The sequence below is a fragment of the Lactuca saligna genome, chromosome 5, assembly GCF_052625555.1.
Source record: "Lactuca saligna cultivar CGN05327 chromosome 5, ASM5262555v1, whole genome shotgun sequence".
Lineage (NCBI taxonomy): Eukaryota > Viridiplantae > Streptophyta > Magnoliopsida > Asterales > Asteraceae > Lactuca > Lactuca saligna.
The window spans coordinates 220,030,799-220,045,194 of record NC_136421.1 but is presented as its reverse complement, the minus strand read 5'-3'; positions in this window follow the sequence as shown (position 1 = coordinate 220,045,194).

Sequence of the window (14,396 nt, the reverse complement as noted above, 5' to 3'; positions counted from 1 at the left end):
TCTGTTTGTTTCACTTTCTTTTATTATTTAGTTATTGTTCATTTATGATAGACTCCGAGCTGCTGTAATCTGTTAGAGTCTTACTTTTTGTTTTTTTTTAATTTCAAAAATCCAAAAATATTTCATTTTCTTAAAATTTTAAAACATCCAAAAATATTTCCTTTTCCAGAATTTGAAAAATCCAAAAATATTTTATTTTCTTAATTTTTTTTGAAAAATCAAAAAATATTTTACTCTTTGGTGATTCTAGTCATCAACACAAGGAACTGACAGTGAATACCTAGTCTTTTTAGACTGAAACTCAATAAATTGCTGGTGAATACTGTGCATTCTAGAATTTAAACTACTTGAATTGATGGTTAACACATGTTGTTGTAGTATGCAACTAAGGAATCAAGGGGAAACGTTTATTAATTCTCACTGCCATCTGAACATTCAACGTCCCTATAAACATGTTGTTGCATGTTATCGGAAGCCTCATAAGTCATCTTGTTGCAAGGTCTTAATAAAAGTTCAAAATCCCAAGGGTTTCTTCCCGATAATCCCATATCAATAGGGACTGAATAACTACTTATCTCTACTCACATTCAGAGTTATGAGTTTTTTGCTTGGTAACGATTCGATCTTTTCGTCAACTATACATTTCCAACATCTACTTGAAGCTGATGACACTTATCATTCAAGGATTTTCATGCATATTACTACTCTTATTTTGATAGGTATATATGTTTGAGAACAAATCGAATCCTATTTTAATAAACTTCATAACGAAACCCTTCATAGTTTCGTAACAATTATACGACTGAAGGAAGAGATCTTTTCCTGGGATCAAATTGGATTTATATCACGAATCCTCACATAGAGAGTTTTTAATTACTTCTTCGTTACAAATCTCTTGCACTAAAATCCTTGATATTTCAGTTTAGTTCCAACTTTAAGTTTAGGTTTTATAAACGTTGTGGTTATGATATTTTACCATTTCTAACATGGTTTATATGAGACACCAAAATCCTAACCTTGTTCTTCTTCTGGACGTGGTTCTTATTCGGATGACAATCAACTGTGTAATTGTAATGAAATCGAGTATGTATTATAAGATCAGAATAAAGTAAGATTGATGAACAAGAGATCTAAATAAAATCTATTTGGCCGAATTAAACTTTTAGAAGGTATAGAGAGTTTTAGACAACAAAACGAAAGTTCTTATCTATCTCTAGTACACACCCCATATTTATAGGGATCATGAAAGCATAAAAAAATATAAGGAGCTGAACACTGAAAAATTCGATACATAAAGTGCCCGTATAATAAAATAACAAACTATCGAAACTATCTATGACCTTCGACACCTCACAATTATATTCGACATCTACATTATCCCCCTTTGTGAGAAGTAATGAATCAGGACATCAACATCAAAGCATTTTTATGTAAATCTCTTCGAATTTCAGCGTACCAGTTGACAATCTTTCGAATTTTAGATTTTTCTTTGTCGTTATTCTTGGCATAGCTGTTCATCCGAAATAAGAGATTTGTATAATGAAAAGAAGTATATCTCTCAACATCACACACTTGGAATAAAAACTTTGTGTTGTTGCCCTTTTTATTTTTACCAATAAACACAATTCCTAGTGGTTTCAACAAATCTCCCAATCTTCATAATCTTTCAAATTGACTTGGTTCTTTAACAATGATTTAGGAAAAGAAATTTGATTTCCCAATGTTGTAGCTAACTCAAAATTAGTTAAAGCTAAAGTACTTTAGTAGCCATCAGTGAAAATCTTTATATGTGCGAACCCAAGTAAGAAATATTCTTTATTAGTCACCTACAACTTTGACACATCAATAGACTTCAAGATCTTAGCAACACACAACAAGTCATGAAGATTCATAAAAGGAAAGTCTTCAACCGAGAAATCAAAAGCAACATTGTTTGCTCGGACTGCCTGATATCGAAAATTCAACAACATACCCTCAAACAAAACACCTTTGGATATACTGAGAACCCAAACTATCTTGACTAAGGACCAGATTTCCTCTTCCTTTTTTCCAAGTACGTCATGGAACTAATACTTCATCTACTTGAACAAATGTTTATCTATGAACTTATCAGTAATCTCAAATTGCTCATCCAAGAGCATCATTTTATTGATTGGAGAGTCTAACTGATTAAACTTAGTGTTCTCTGTATCATAACTTTTCTTCATAGCTTTCTCAAAATCATGCATCTCTCCTGAAACAACTAAGGCTTCAATATACACGTAAGTATAATGTTTCGAAGGATCACCTTTGTTTAGATCAGTAGGTTTATTAGCTCTCTGTTGAAGGATACCTTGAATTTGTCTCTAAGACTCCATCTCCTTTTTAATTGTTTCTTTCTTCTCTTCAGCAATGAGCTTAGTAAAAATTCCTTTCCCCTTATGCTGCATTTGTTCAAGGGTAGGAGGTGGTTTCAAAGAACTAGATTGTCACACCTCGAAATCGATGGCGGAAACGTTCCGGGGCAGAGGACGTCATGTAAAGTATCACAATCAATGTACATAGTAAGCCTAGTAAACACGAAACATTACATTACATAGAATCATTACATTTGTTTGAAAGTAGAAAATCAAAGTAATACATGTTTATAGATACATAAGTTTAAATAAAAGTTAAGACGTGAATTCCATCTGCTTCGTCTTCTGCAAAAGGATGCGGGATACCTGTCTAAGGAGAACCTGAGAATACAAGCAGTTTAAAAATCAGCATAAAGCTGGTGAGTTCATAAGCTGGTTGTTTATGTAAAAAGATCATGTTTCCTTTGGTTTTCTGAAAAGTTGTTATCCAAGAAAATCCCATATTTTCTTATAAAGACAATTTAGTTAAAGTTCTAAATTTCCGTTCGATACAACAGTAGATAGTTTAATATATAAAACTATAGATTTAAAACCACTGGGAATACCATCCAGTAAAAATATAGATTTAAAACCACTGGGAATACCATCCAGTAAAACTATAGATTTGAGAAGATATAGATTCAAAACCACTGGGAATACCATCCAGTAAAACTATAGATTAGAGAAGATATAGATTCAAAACCACTGGGAATACCATCCAGTAAAACTATAGATTAGAGAAGATATAGATTCAAAACCACTGGGAATACCATCCAGTAAAACTATAGGTTAGAGAAGATATAGATTCCAAAACCACTGGGAATACCATCTAGTAAAACTATAGATTAGAGTAGATATAGATTCAAAACCAATGAGAATACCATCCAGTAAAACTATAGATTAGAGAAGATATAGATTCCAAAACCACTAGGAATACCATCCAGTAAAACTATAGATTAGATAAGATATAGATTCCGTGAATAAACTTATATTTTTATATTAATAAGTATTGTGAGTCGGATAACCATGCTAATATGACAACGAGACCACCTAGACGTTCTTCAGGCGTCGGCCGATATCCAGAATTTGTCACCCCAGGCGTGCCCGCCTAACTGTAGCTAGCAGTTTAGGTGTGGGATTGTCAGTCTCGAATAGATCTATTCACAAATTCCACGCTCTCCCTCCAGGAGACTCTGGTTACACTTCCGGGGAGGATTTACTGATAACCCGAAGGGTTTAATGAAGATAATCTCACAAGCTAGTATTAAATTATTCACGATGTACTCATTTGTTATCAAACATAATAATCATTTTAAAACATAATACTACAGTAAAGACAATTTAATACAAAGAAATTATCTGGCAAGATACTTTAAATTAAATAGAGATAAACTGAATCAAACATCGTTTATCTATTAACTTTGCGTAAAATCTGTGTCCGTAAAACAAGAACTAAAGATCCCAAATTATTCCCATAATAATTTGATTGGTTTGATTGTTTCCTTTACTGTAATGGAAATCTACTTAGTTATATTCAGTAAAACATCCCTTATGCTCTGCATGATACAAAAGGGGTAAAGTTATCTAAAAGTTTGCCAGATATTTATAGATTTACATTAGTTTTAGGTTTCGAAAACATTTATAGTTTGCTTGTATTCCCCCCCTGAAAACATTGAAAAACACGGAAAAAGGCGTAGGGGTATGAACTCACCAGTCGAGAAGTGTGCCGGTTTGATGCTAATTGTCCGTTCGGGGATTGAAAACACGCGAGGTTCCTATGTAATATGAAGAGATACATAAATTGTATCTAATTAGACCTTGATGCTAATTATCCTTTCTTAGAAGAGGTGTTTACGGTCCAAGAATGTTCTTGGGCTGTAAACTCAAGTTTGACCCATTTGTGTATGTTTTGGTGCATCTCTTGAAGGATTATAATACCCTCATGGAAGCTTGTTGGAGGTGTTTAGGGGCAATCTAGCACCTTAAAAGGTGTTTATGGTCTATGAATGAGGGTTTACGGTCCAAGCATGTTCTTGGACCATAAACTCAAGTTTACCCCCTAAATGGTAAGATTTTGGTGCTCTAAGTCCATTCATGCAAGTCCAAAGGTCTTAATGAAGCACTAGAAGTGATTTGGAGGCGGTTTTGTGGCTTCAAAACCCTCTTTAGAGGTGTTCACGGTTTTGGGAGGTGTTCCCGACTGTAAACAATTGTTCATGGGTGTTTTGAGTGATTCAAACATGAATTTGCATACCAATCAAGTTAAACAACAAGTTAGGATAGAATGCTTACCAATTTGATGCTTGAAAGGGGGTTTTTGGATCAAAATCGGATTTTAGAGAGAGAGTAGTGAGAGAAACTGTTTTAAGAGAGAGAAAAAAATTCAAAATGATGTCACTCAATCCCTTATATAGGGGTTGAGTTTATGGCCCGGTGGAATTCTACCCGATACTGACGTTAAACGGGGCTTTTGGTCGTACCCGATAAATTTGCCGTAATCACGACTTAGATGAAACTAGAAATTTTCCAAATGAATATGGAAAATATTTTAATGTTTATAATGTATCCCGACACTTATGAAACCGAAATAGAAGTCACAATTAAATTAATTTAACTCAAAAGTTAGCGGAATATAAACGGTGTTATTTAACGGGAACGATTTATAATGACGGAATAAATTACGGGTTGTTACATTATCCCCACGTTAGAGGGAATTTCGTCCCGAAATTTAAAAATTAAGATACAAATCATGTAATTGAAAAGGGACGTGGATATTTCTGTTTACCGAGTCTTCGTGCTCCCAAGTGAACTCGGGTTCTCGCATGGTATTCCAGCGAACCTTCACTATCGAGAGATGGCTTTGTTTCGTACATCTAATCTCTCGATCTATGACTTCGGTTGGTTCTGTCATGAAGTTCAGACTCCGGTTGATCTCGATCTCATAAAGAAGGGTCACTAGGGTTTCATCAGTTAGGTGCTTTCTAAAATTGAAGACGTAGAATACAAGATGGATGCTGCTAAGTCCTGAAGGTAGTCGGGGTTTATGGGCTACAAGACCGATCCTAGCGAGGATCTCAAAAAGTTCTATGTATCGTGGGTTAAGTTCTTCCGTGCTTCCAAAGCGTATCATGTCTTTCCAGGGCGAGACCTTCAACAGGACACGGTTTTCAATTTGTAATTCTAAGGGTTTTCGTAGTTTGTCGGCGTACACTTCTGTCTATCTCGTGAGGCTTCTCATTCGATCTTGGATTTGGATGATTTTCTCGACGGTTTCACGGATGATTTGAGTACCAGAGAAGGCACTGTCAGGGAAATGTTTTCTTGACTAGCTGCGTGTCCTCTATCTCAGTCCAGCACAGAAGGGATCTTGTACTTGCGACCATAGAGGGCTTCGAACGAGGTAGTCTTAATGCAGGTCTATGATGATTCAGTCAAGGGTAAATGGGTGTCCCACGATTTCCTTAAATCGATGACTCATGCTTTCAGCATGTCTTCTAGGGTTAGGGTAGTTCTCTTACTCTGTGCGTCAGTCTGAGAATGGTAAGCTGTACTCGTATCTAGCTTAGTTCCAGAAGCTTTCTGAAGGGACTCCCAAAATCTTAAGGTAAACCTGTTATCTCGATCGTAGATAATGGATACAGGTACACCGTGTAGTCGGACTATCTCTTGGATGTAGACTCCGTCACTTCTTATCTCAAGCTTCTTATCCATTCCTCTCAAGGCTTCATTCAATACATTCTCTGGTTTTAGGGCTTCTAACTGGGTTTCTCGGATCTGTACGGATAGGTGGGAATGGATGGTCATCGTTAATGTCTTCGCCTTGTGGCTTGAACTCTCCTTTCTGCTCATGGCATATGTTACCACATTGACCTTTCCGGGATGGTAGCAGATTTCGCACTCGTAGACATTGAGCAGCTCTACCCATCGCCGTTGCCTCATGTCTTAAGTCTCTCTGATTGAAGATGTGTTGCAGGCTTTATGGTTGGTGAAGATCGTGCACTTAGTCCTGTAGAGATAATGTTTCCAAACCTTCGGGCAGAGACAGGATAGGTGCGATGTACAAGGCTTGCTTCAATGTTTGGAATACTGTATGTTGCTTTTCACTCCAACAAAAGGGTACACCTTTTTGTGTCAGAGTGGTCAGGGCTTGGCAAATTCTAGGAAATTTCTGGATGAATCTGCGATGATAGTTGACGAAACTCAAGAATTGACGGATTTCTATGGGAGTCTTCGGTGCCAACTAATTCTCTATCGTCTTGCTTTTGGAAGGGATCACGTGTATGTCTCTTTTGCTTACTATGTGACCAAGAACAGTGGTTAGACTGAAGGGCATCACTACGAACTTGTAGTGATCATATCAAGTCTTGAACGCCGTCTTGGAAACATCATTCTCGTGAACTTGAAGCTGATGGTACTCTTTGTAGAGCAGTTCATTAGACTGACTGGATAACTTCTGCATTTCTGCTGGATCTAAGCGATACAGAAACTTGGCTACATGATTAGTTCCAGGAATCAGGTCGATGCGAAACTCGACTTGACGTTCGGGAGGAGTTCCTGGAAGCTCTTTGGGAAAAACATCAGGAAGATTGCAGACTTCGGGGATGCTCTCGAGGTCTTTAACTATTTGTTTCTCGTTGATTTCATGAGCTAGGAATGCACGACGCTCCTTTCACAGGAGCTTTTGAGCTTTGATGCATAAAATGATGCGAAGATTGAAACTAAATTTATCGTCGTGGATCATGAGAGTTTGACCGGAGGGGAGATTGAGACGGATGGCTGTAACAAAGGATATCTGCATGGTTGGGACTCAACCAATCCATACCAATAAGAACATCAAAACTCTTGATGGTAACTGGTATTAGGTCAATGGAAAATGAATGATTGTTCAGGGTAAGGGTACAGTTTATGAATATGTCGGTAGCGTTTCCTTTCTCACTGTTAGTTATCTCGACGATAAATGTTTCGGTTAATAGACGAGAACTATATTTAAAAAGATGTTTAAATGAATGGCTACTAAGAACTTCTTTAACACTAGATTTAAAAGGATACGAGTATATGAATTGTCGAGAAGAAACGTACTCGCAACGACGGAGGGATCGACGACTGCCTCCTCCTATTTTATAGTTAGAACTATCCCGGCCTTGCTAGTTGTTGTTGCTTTGGGGAAGTTCCTCTTGAAATTCCCTACCTCTCCACAGCCATAGCAGACCTGTTCGGCACTCGATCCGGAAGCTTGATTGGTTGGCTGAGTTGGTGTTTTGCAATTTCGCGTAAGGTGACCTTTCTTGCCACAGTTGTAGCAAAACATCTCACGGCATGGGTTGGAAGTGAGATGATGGTAACTGCACTTATTGCACCAAGGGAGGTTACCAGCATACCTAGTGGTAGGTGCTTGAACTGTAGATGCAGTAACAGGAGTAGTGGCAGCTTGAACTGCCATAGATTCATGCCTCTTGGAGGGTCCTTGTGAACTCTAATCCTTTGGCTTTTTCCAGATAACCTTTTTACTTTCCTTACGCTCATTTTGTCGCTCTTGATTATATTTGTGGTTTTGGGGGTAGGTCTTACTTCCTGGTCCACTGAACCTGCTAGGGTACAATAGCGTCATTGTAGTCGTCACTGCGGCAGTAACAACTGTCTGAAATAAGATAGGGTCGAACGCAAGAGAATATGGTGGCGGAGAGTTGTTGTTCCTAGAGTTGGCTCCTTTTTTTGGAGGCATGATGATCTAAAATGATTAGGAAAAATAGGATGCTAAGTCCTCTGAATTGAATAGAGATATGAAACAAGAGATATCTCATTATGACAGATATAGGGTTCTATAAGCGATAAAACAGGAAAGAGTTATCAAAGCAGATAAATTATCACTAAGTAAGGAAGGAGTAGCATCACTGTGAATGAATTTCTACAAAGTACTCGGTTCTGAATAAGATACTCCCATAGTATCTTACATTTCGTTGGATCGATGAATCATTGTTTGAATCTTAGGTAAGTTTTAGGCATGCTGCACACCACAGTCACTCCCAAGCACATGTTGGCCGTGTCTCGAATGCATATAGTTGATCACGCTATATTGACCCTAGACACGACTACATAATTGCCCAGGTTTAACCACAACACACAACACCAATTTACTTATGTTTTTTTCTACTCATAGTTACAGATTCCGGCGGTTAGGTATACTTGTATACTTTTGAAAATACTTATATTTTAAAGTATACGTTTAGTTCAGAGCAATTTGGCCCCTTAGTGTTTATAGTCTTATACCATGTAAGGTTTGGTATACTAGTTCACTATAAACAAGGGCTCTGATACCAATCTGTCACACCACGAAACCGATGGCGGAAACGTTCCGGGGCGGAGGACGTCATGTAAAGTATCACAAGCAATGTACATAGTAAGCATAGTAAACACGAAACATTACATTACATAGAATCATTACATCTGTTTGAAAGTAGAAAAGGAAAGTAGTACATGTTTATAGATACATAAGTTTAAACAAAAGTTAAGACGTGAATTCCATCTGCTCTGTCTTCTGCAAAAGGATGCGGGATATCTGTCTAAGGAGAACCTGAGAATACAAGCAGTTTAAAAATCAGCATAAAGCTGGTGAGTTCATAAGCTGGTTGTTTATGTAAAAAGATCATGTTTTCTGAAAATTTGTTATCCAAGAAAATCCCATATTTTCTTATAAAGACAATCTAGTTAAAGTTCTAAATTTCTGGTTGATACAACAGTAGATAGTTTAATATATAAAACTATAGATTTCAACAGGGAATACCATCCAGTAAATATATAGAATTAAAACCACTGGGAATACCATCCAGTAAAACTATAGATTTGAGAAGATATAGATTCAAAACCACTGGGAATACTATCCAGTAAAACTATAGATTAGAGAAGATATAGATTCAAAACCACTGGGAATACCATCCAATAAAACTAAAGATTAGAGAAGATGTAGATTCAAAACCACTGGGAATACCATCCAGTAAAACTATAGATTAGAGAAGATATAGATTCCAAAACCACTGGGAATACCATCCAGTAAAACTATATGTTAGAGAAGATATAGATTCAAAACCACTAGGAATACCATCGAGTAAAACTATAGATTAGAGAAGATATAGATTCCAAAACCACTGGGAATACCATCCAGTAAAACTATAGATTAGATAAGATATAGATTCCGTGAATAAACTTATATTTTATATTAATATGTATTGCGAGTCGAATAACCATGCTAATATGACAACGAGACCTCCTTGACGTTCTTCAGGCGTCGGACGATATCCAGAATTTGTCACCCCAGGTGTGCCCGCCTAACTGTAGCTAGCAGTTTAGGTGTGGGATTGTCAGTCCCAAATAGATCTATTCACAAATTCCACGCTCTCCCTCCAGGAGACTCTGGTTACACTTTCGGGGAGGATTTACTGATAACCTGAAGGGTTTAATGAAGATAATCTCACAATATAGTATTAAATTATTCACGGTGTACTCATTTGTTATCAAACATAATAATCATTTTAAAACATAATACAGTAAACACAATTTAATACAACGAAATTATCTGGCAAAACACTTTAAATTAAACAGAGATAAACTGAATCAGACATTGTTTATCTATTAACTTTGGTTAAAATCTATGTCCGTAAAACAAGAACTAAAGATCCCAAATTATTCCCATAATAATTTGATTGGTTTGATTGTTCCTAGACTGTAATTGAAATCTACTTAGTTATATTCAGTAAAACATCCCTTATGCTCCGCATGATACAAAAGGGGTAAAGTTATCTAAAAGTTTTCCAGATATTTATAGATTTACATTAGTTTTAGGTTTCGAAAAAATTTATATTTTGCTTGTATCCCCCCCCCCCCCCCCTAAAAACATTGAAAAACACGGAAAAAGGTGTAGGGGTATGAACGCACCAGTCGAGAAGTGTGTCGGTTTGATGCTAATTGTCCGTTCGGGGATTGAAAACATGCGAGGTTCCTATGTAATATGAAGAGATACATAAGTTGTATCTAATTAGACCTTGATCTATTAAATAGATAAGATTAAACACTTCTAGACGCGAAAACAATTCAATTCAAGTGTTTGGAGTGACCCGGGTGGCATCTATGGATGTGTATGGCTTGTATATGGAGTTTACTCTCCTAAAGGAGATTACAGACATAAGACCATGTCCCCATGAGTTTACGGCCGTAAACTCATGGTGGGGTGTTCTTCGGTGCTAAATGGCCTTGTAACAGTTGAGGGGTGATGCTAGACTTGGTTTCAAGGCTTTGGAAGGTGATTTGAACATCCTAAGGACCATTTGAGGAGTTTACGACAGTAAACTATAATTTTACAGCCGTAAGCTCTTATGTGCCATGACTTAATGTGTTTTGGTGGCCCTAGGTTAATTACAATGCACAAAGGAAGGTTCTAGGGTTGATTCCATGGCTTAGGAAGTGATTGGGACTTAAGTTGACTGTGGAAAAGGAGTTTACGGTCTATGAAGATGTTCTTGGTGAGTTTACTACCTTAAACACATGATTTTATGGCAGTAAACTCATGTTTGTCCATGATTCATGTCATTTGGTGGTTGAAGGTTAAGCATGCTAAGTTCTAGACCCATTTCTAAGCCATACAAGGTGTTAAGGGCACTTTAACACCCATTGGAGGAGTTTAAGGTCTAAGAAGAGGTGTTTACGGTCCAGAAATGTTCTTGGGCCATAAACTCAAGTTTGACCCATTTGTGTATGTTTTCGTGCATCGCTTGAAGGATTATAAGGTTCTATACTCTCATGGAAGCTAGTTGGAGGTGTTTAGGGGCAATCTAACACCTTAAAAGGTGTTTATGGTCTATGAATGAGGGTTTACGGTCCAAGCATGTTCTTGGACCATAAACTCAAGTTTACCCCCTAAATGGTAAGATTTTGGTGCTCTAAGTCCATTCATGCAAGTCCAAAGGTCTTAATGAAGCACTAGAAGTGATTTGGAGGGGGTTTTGTGGCTTCAAAACCCTCTTTAGAGGTGTTCACGGTTTTGGGAGGTGTTCCCGACTGTAAACAATTGTTCATGGGTGTTTTGAGTGATTCAAACATGAATTTGCATACCAATCAAGTTAAACAACAAGTTAGGATAGAATGCTTATCAATTTGAGGCTTGAAAGGGGGGGTTTTGGATCAAAATTGGATTTTAGAGAGACAGAGTAGTGAGAGAAAGTGTTTTAACAGAGAGAAAAAGCTTCAAAATGATGTCACTCAATCCATTATATAGGGTTTGACTTCATGGCCCGGTGGAATTCTACCCGATACTGACGTTAAACGGTGCTTTTGGTTGTACCCGATAAATTTGCCGTAATCACGACTTAGATGAAACTAGAAATTTTCCAAACGAATATGGCAAATATTTTAATGTTTATAATGTATCCCAACACTTATGAAACCAAAATAGAAGTCACAATTAAATTAATTTAACTCAAAAGTTAGCAGAACAAATTGAATATAAACGGTTTTATTTAACGGGAACGATTTATAATGACGAAATAAATTATGGTTTGTTACATAGATCCTCCTTCACCAGAACCAATTACAACCCCTTTGGTTATTGGTTTTGTTGTCTTTGTAGAGGATGAAATTCTAGACACCTTGGGAAAACATGTTGGAATTTGAGTAGACTAAACCTTCCCAGCAACCTTTGCATCATCATCTATTTTATTCGATGCACTTCCCCCAACACTAACTCTCGATACAATGCCAACATATCCTTTATCTCCCCCTTGCACCCTATGGAAACAAGTGAGGCATCAGTTGGCATCATGTTAATAAGCTTCGCAAGTGGTCCAAGCTCTTTTTGTATCATGGACTCCAACAATTTAAACTTCTTAGAAAGAAGATTTGGAGTGATTAAAGAAAATGAGACAAAACTGGACTTCAACACCAATTCCTTCAGTTCAAACAATAGATTATTAATATTGCCAAAACTCTTGTCATTTTCATCAACCTTTGTTTCAACCTTCGGAAAAAGAGATTCATACAAAGTCACATACTTAGTGACAACATTAGCAATAATATCCACCTTCTTGTGAAGAGAGGAATAATTGTGTTCTAACACTACAACCTTCTTTTTACATATCTTCTTGAAGTTCTTCATTTTTCTTATTCACATCTTCACAAACCTTTTTAACATCTTGAATGAACAACACATTTTGTTCCCTTGCAATAGCCTTCAAATCTGTAAGTACGCCATTAAAGGACTTTGATTGAGCTTTGATTTGTAACTCATTACTTTTGTCCATTTGATCAAGTTTATCCTAAAAATGATGCTCTTGAGATTTTAGCATCACATCCACCTCGATTCCAGATACATAATCCTTTCCCCTGCATCTTCTTAAAATTATAACAACGATTTGAGTTTCCTGCTGAGGATTTTGAACTGTTTCCCAAACATCATATTATCAGGAATATTCTCTTCTTCTGGATCAAATTCAATTTTAGCAAAAGTACCCTCAAACTGATTATCTTTTGTTTGATCACCTTTGTGAACAATTTTGTAGTTAGTGGATTGAGATGTAATTAGAGAAGTAATGGGTTGATTGATGATGTTTTCGAACGTGGGTGAGTGAGTAGAAGTAGAGATGGTTGAATGAAATGGTGGTAAAGAAGTTGAAGTATCAACTGTAGAAGTTTTAGAGGATGATGAAAGAATATGATTTGAATTACCTTGATCTTGATTAAGTTGGTCTTCATTATTCTACACTCCATCACCCATGCTGACATTTGTGTCCAGATTAGATATGTTCACAGGGATTCCTGAAGTTCGAACCTCCTCAGTAACTGATTCAGTATGGAAAACTTCGGTTGGTATGATTGTAGTCTGCTCAGGAGTGGATATCTTTGGAGGATCACCTTGATTAGTGGTTGTGTCCACAATGGATGCCTACACAGAGCCACCAGAATTTCCAATCTCCTAGAAATTCGACTTGATTGGAGAATTCCTCTTCGGTGATGGAATACCCAAATTATAATCTCCAATTGGAGATTCAAGAACTATTTCCTCATCCATTTATTCTTCACTGATAATTAACCTCCTTTTATTCTTTTTCTTTTTCGTGATTCTTTTAGCCATTTCTTCAGCATGCCTTTTCTTCGATGCGGGAGATGCAGGTGCTGGAACTTCACGAAAGAAAACCCCATTTCGACTAACCTGAGGCTTGATATTCAATGATGGCGAAAAACTTTTTAATCATTCAGGTGAATGGTGTGGTTTATGAGCCATCTTCTTCAACCTTTTGAACACTCCTGATTTCGTACACACCACCTCCCTTGAAGGTATTTTAGTTTCTTCAACAACAAGATTGGGAGTTTTCTTTGTATATTTTGCTTCTTGAACAACTTTCTTGGGAGTCTTAGGCAATTTTTCAACTGATACAAAACTAGGTTTGGAGGGACTAGCTTGAGTATCTTTCTTCAAACCTCTGTGCTTCTTCGAAGAACCCTCATTAAACTGTGGTAACAAAACTCCAGTCTGAATGGATCGTTTAATAGTCGGAAAATAAGCAACCAATATGGGATTTTTTTTTTGATTAACTTTGCTCAATTTTGCATCTGGGATATGAGCAACCATCGGAAACACATCTGGATTATCTTCAACAGTTTTTGGATAATGGTACATCGAAAATTCAGCCGTTTCTTCACGTTCAGAGACCAAAATCCCTTCCTTCTCATAAACAATTTATAGAATTAGACTCCGGTATCGAGCACAAGAAATCCTATCTACAACATTTGTATTCCTTATACTCTTGACAAAATCATTTCAAAGTTAAGTTGCATAATCCACTGACAACTCATAGTATATACCTGCCAGCATAGCATACACCTCCAATCGAGCTTTATCTAACCCCACAGTTCTTCCCATCAAGCATCAAAGGTATATTCCAAATAAAAATTCAAGATACAAGGCCATCCAGACTTCTTAAATTCACTGATTTTGGTAAGATAATGTTGATAACCCATCTCATTAAACATATGAAT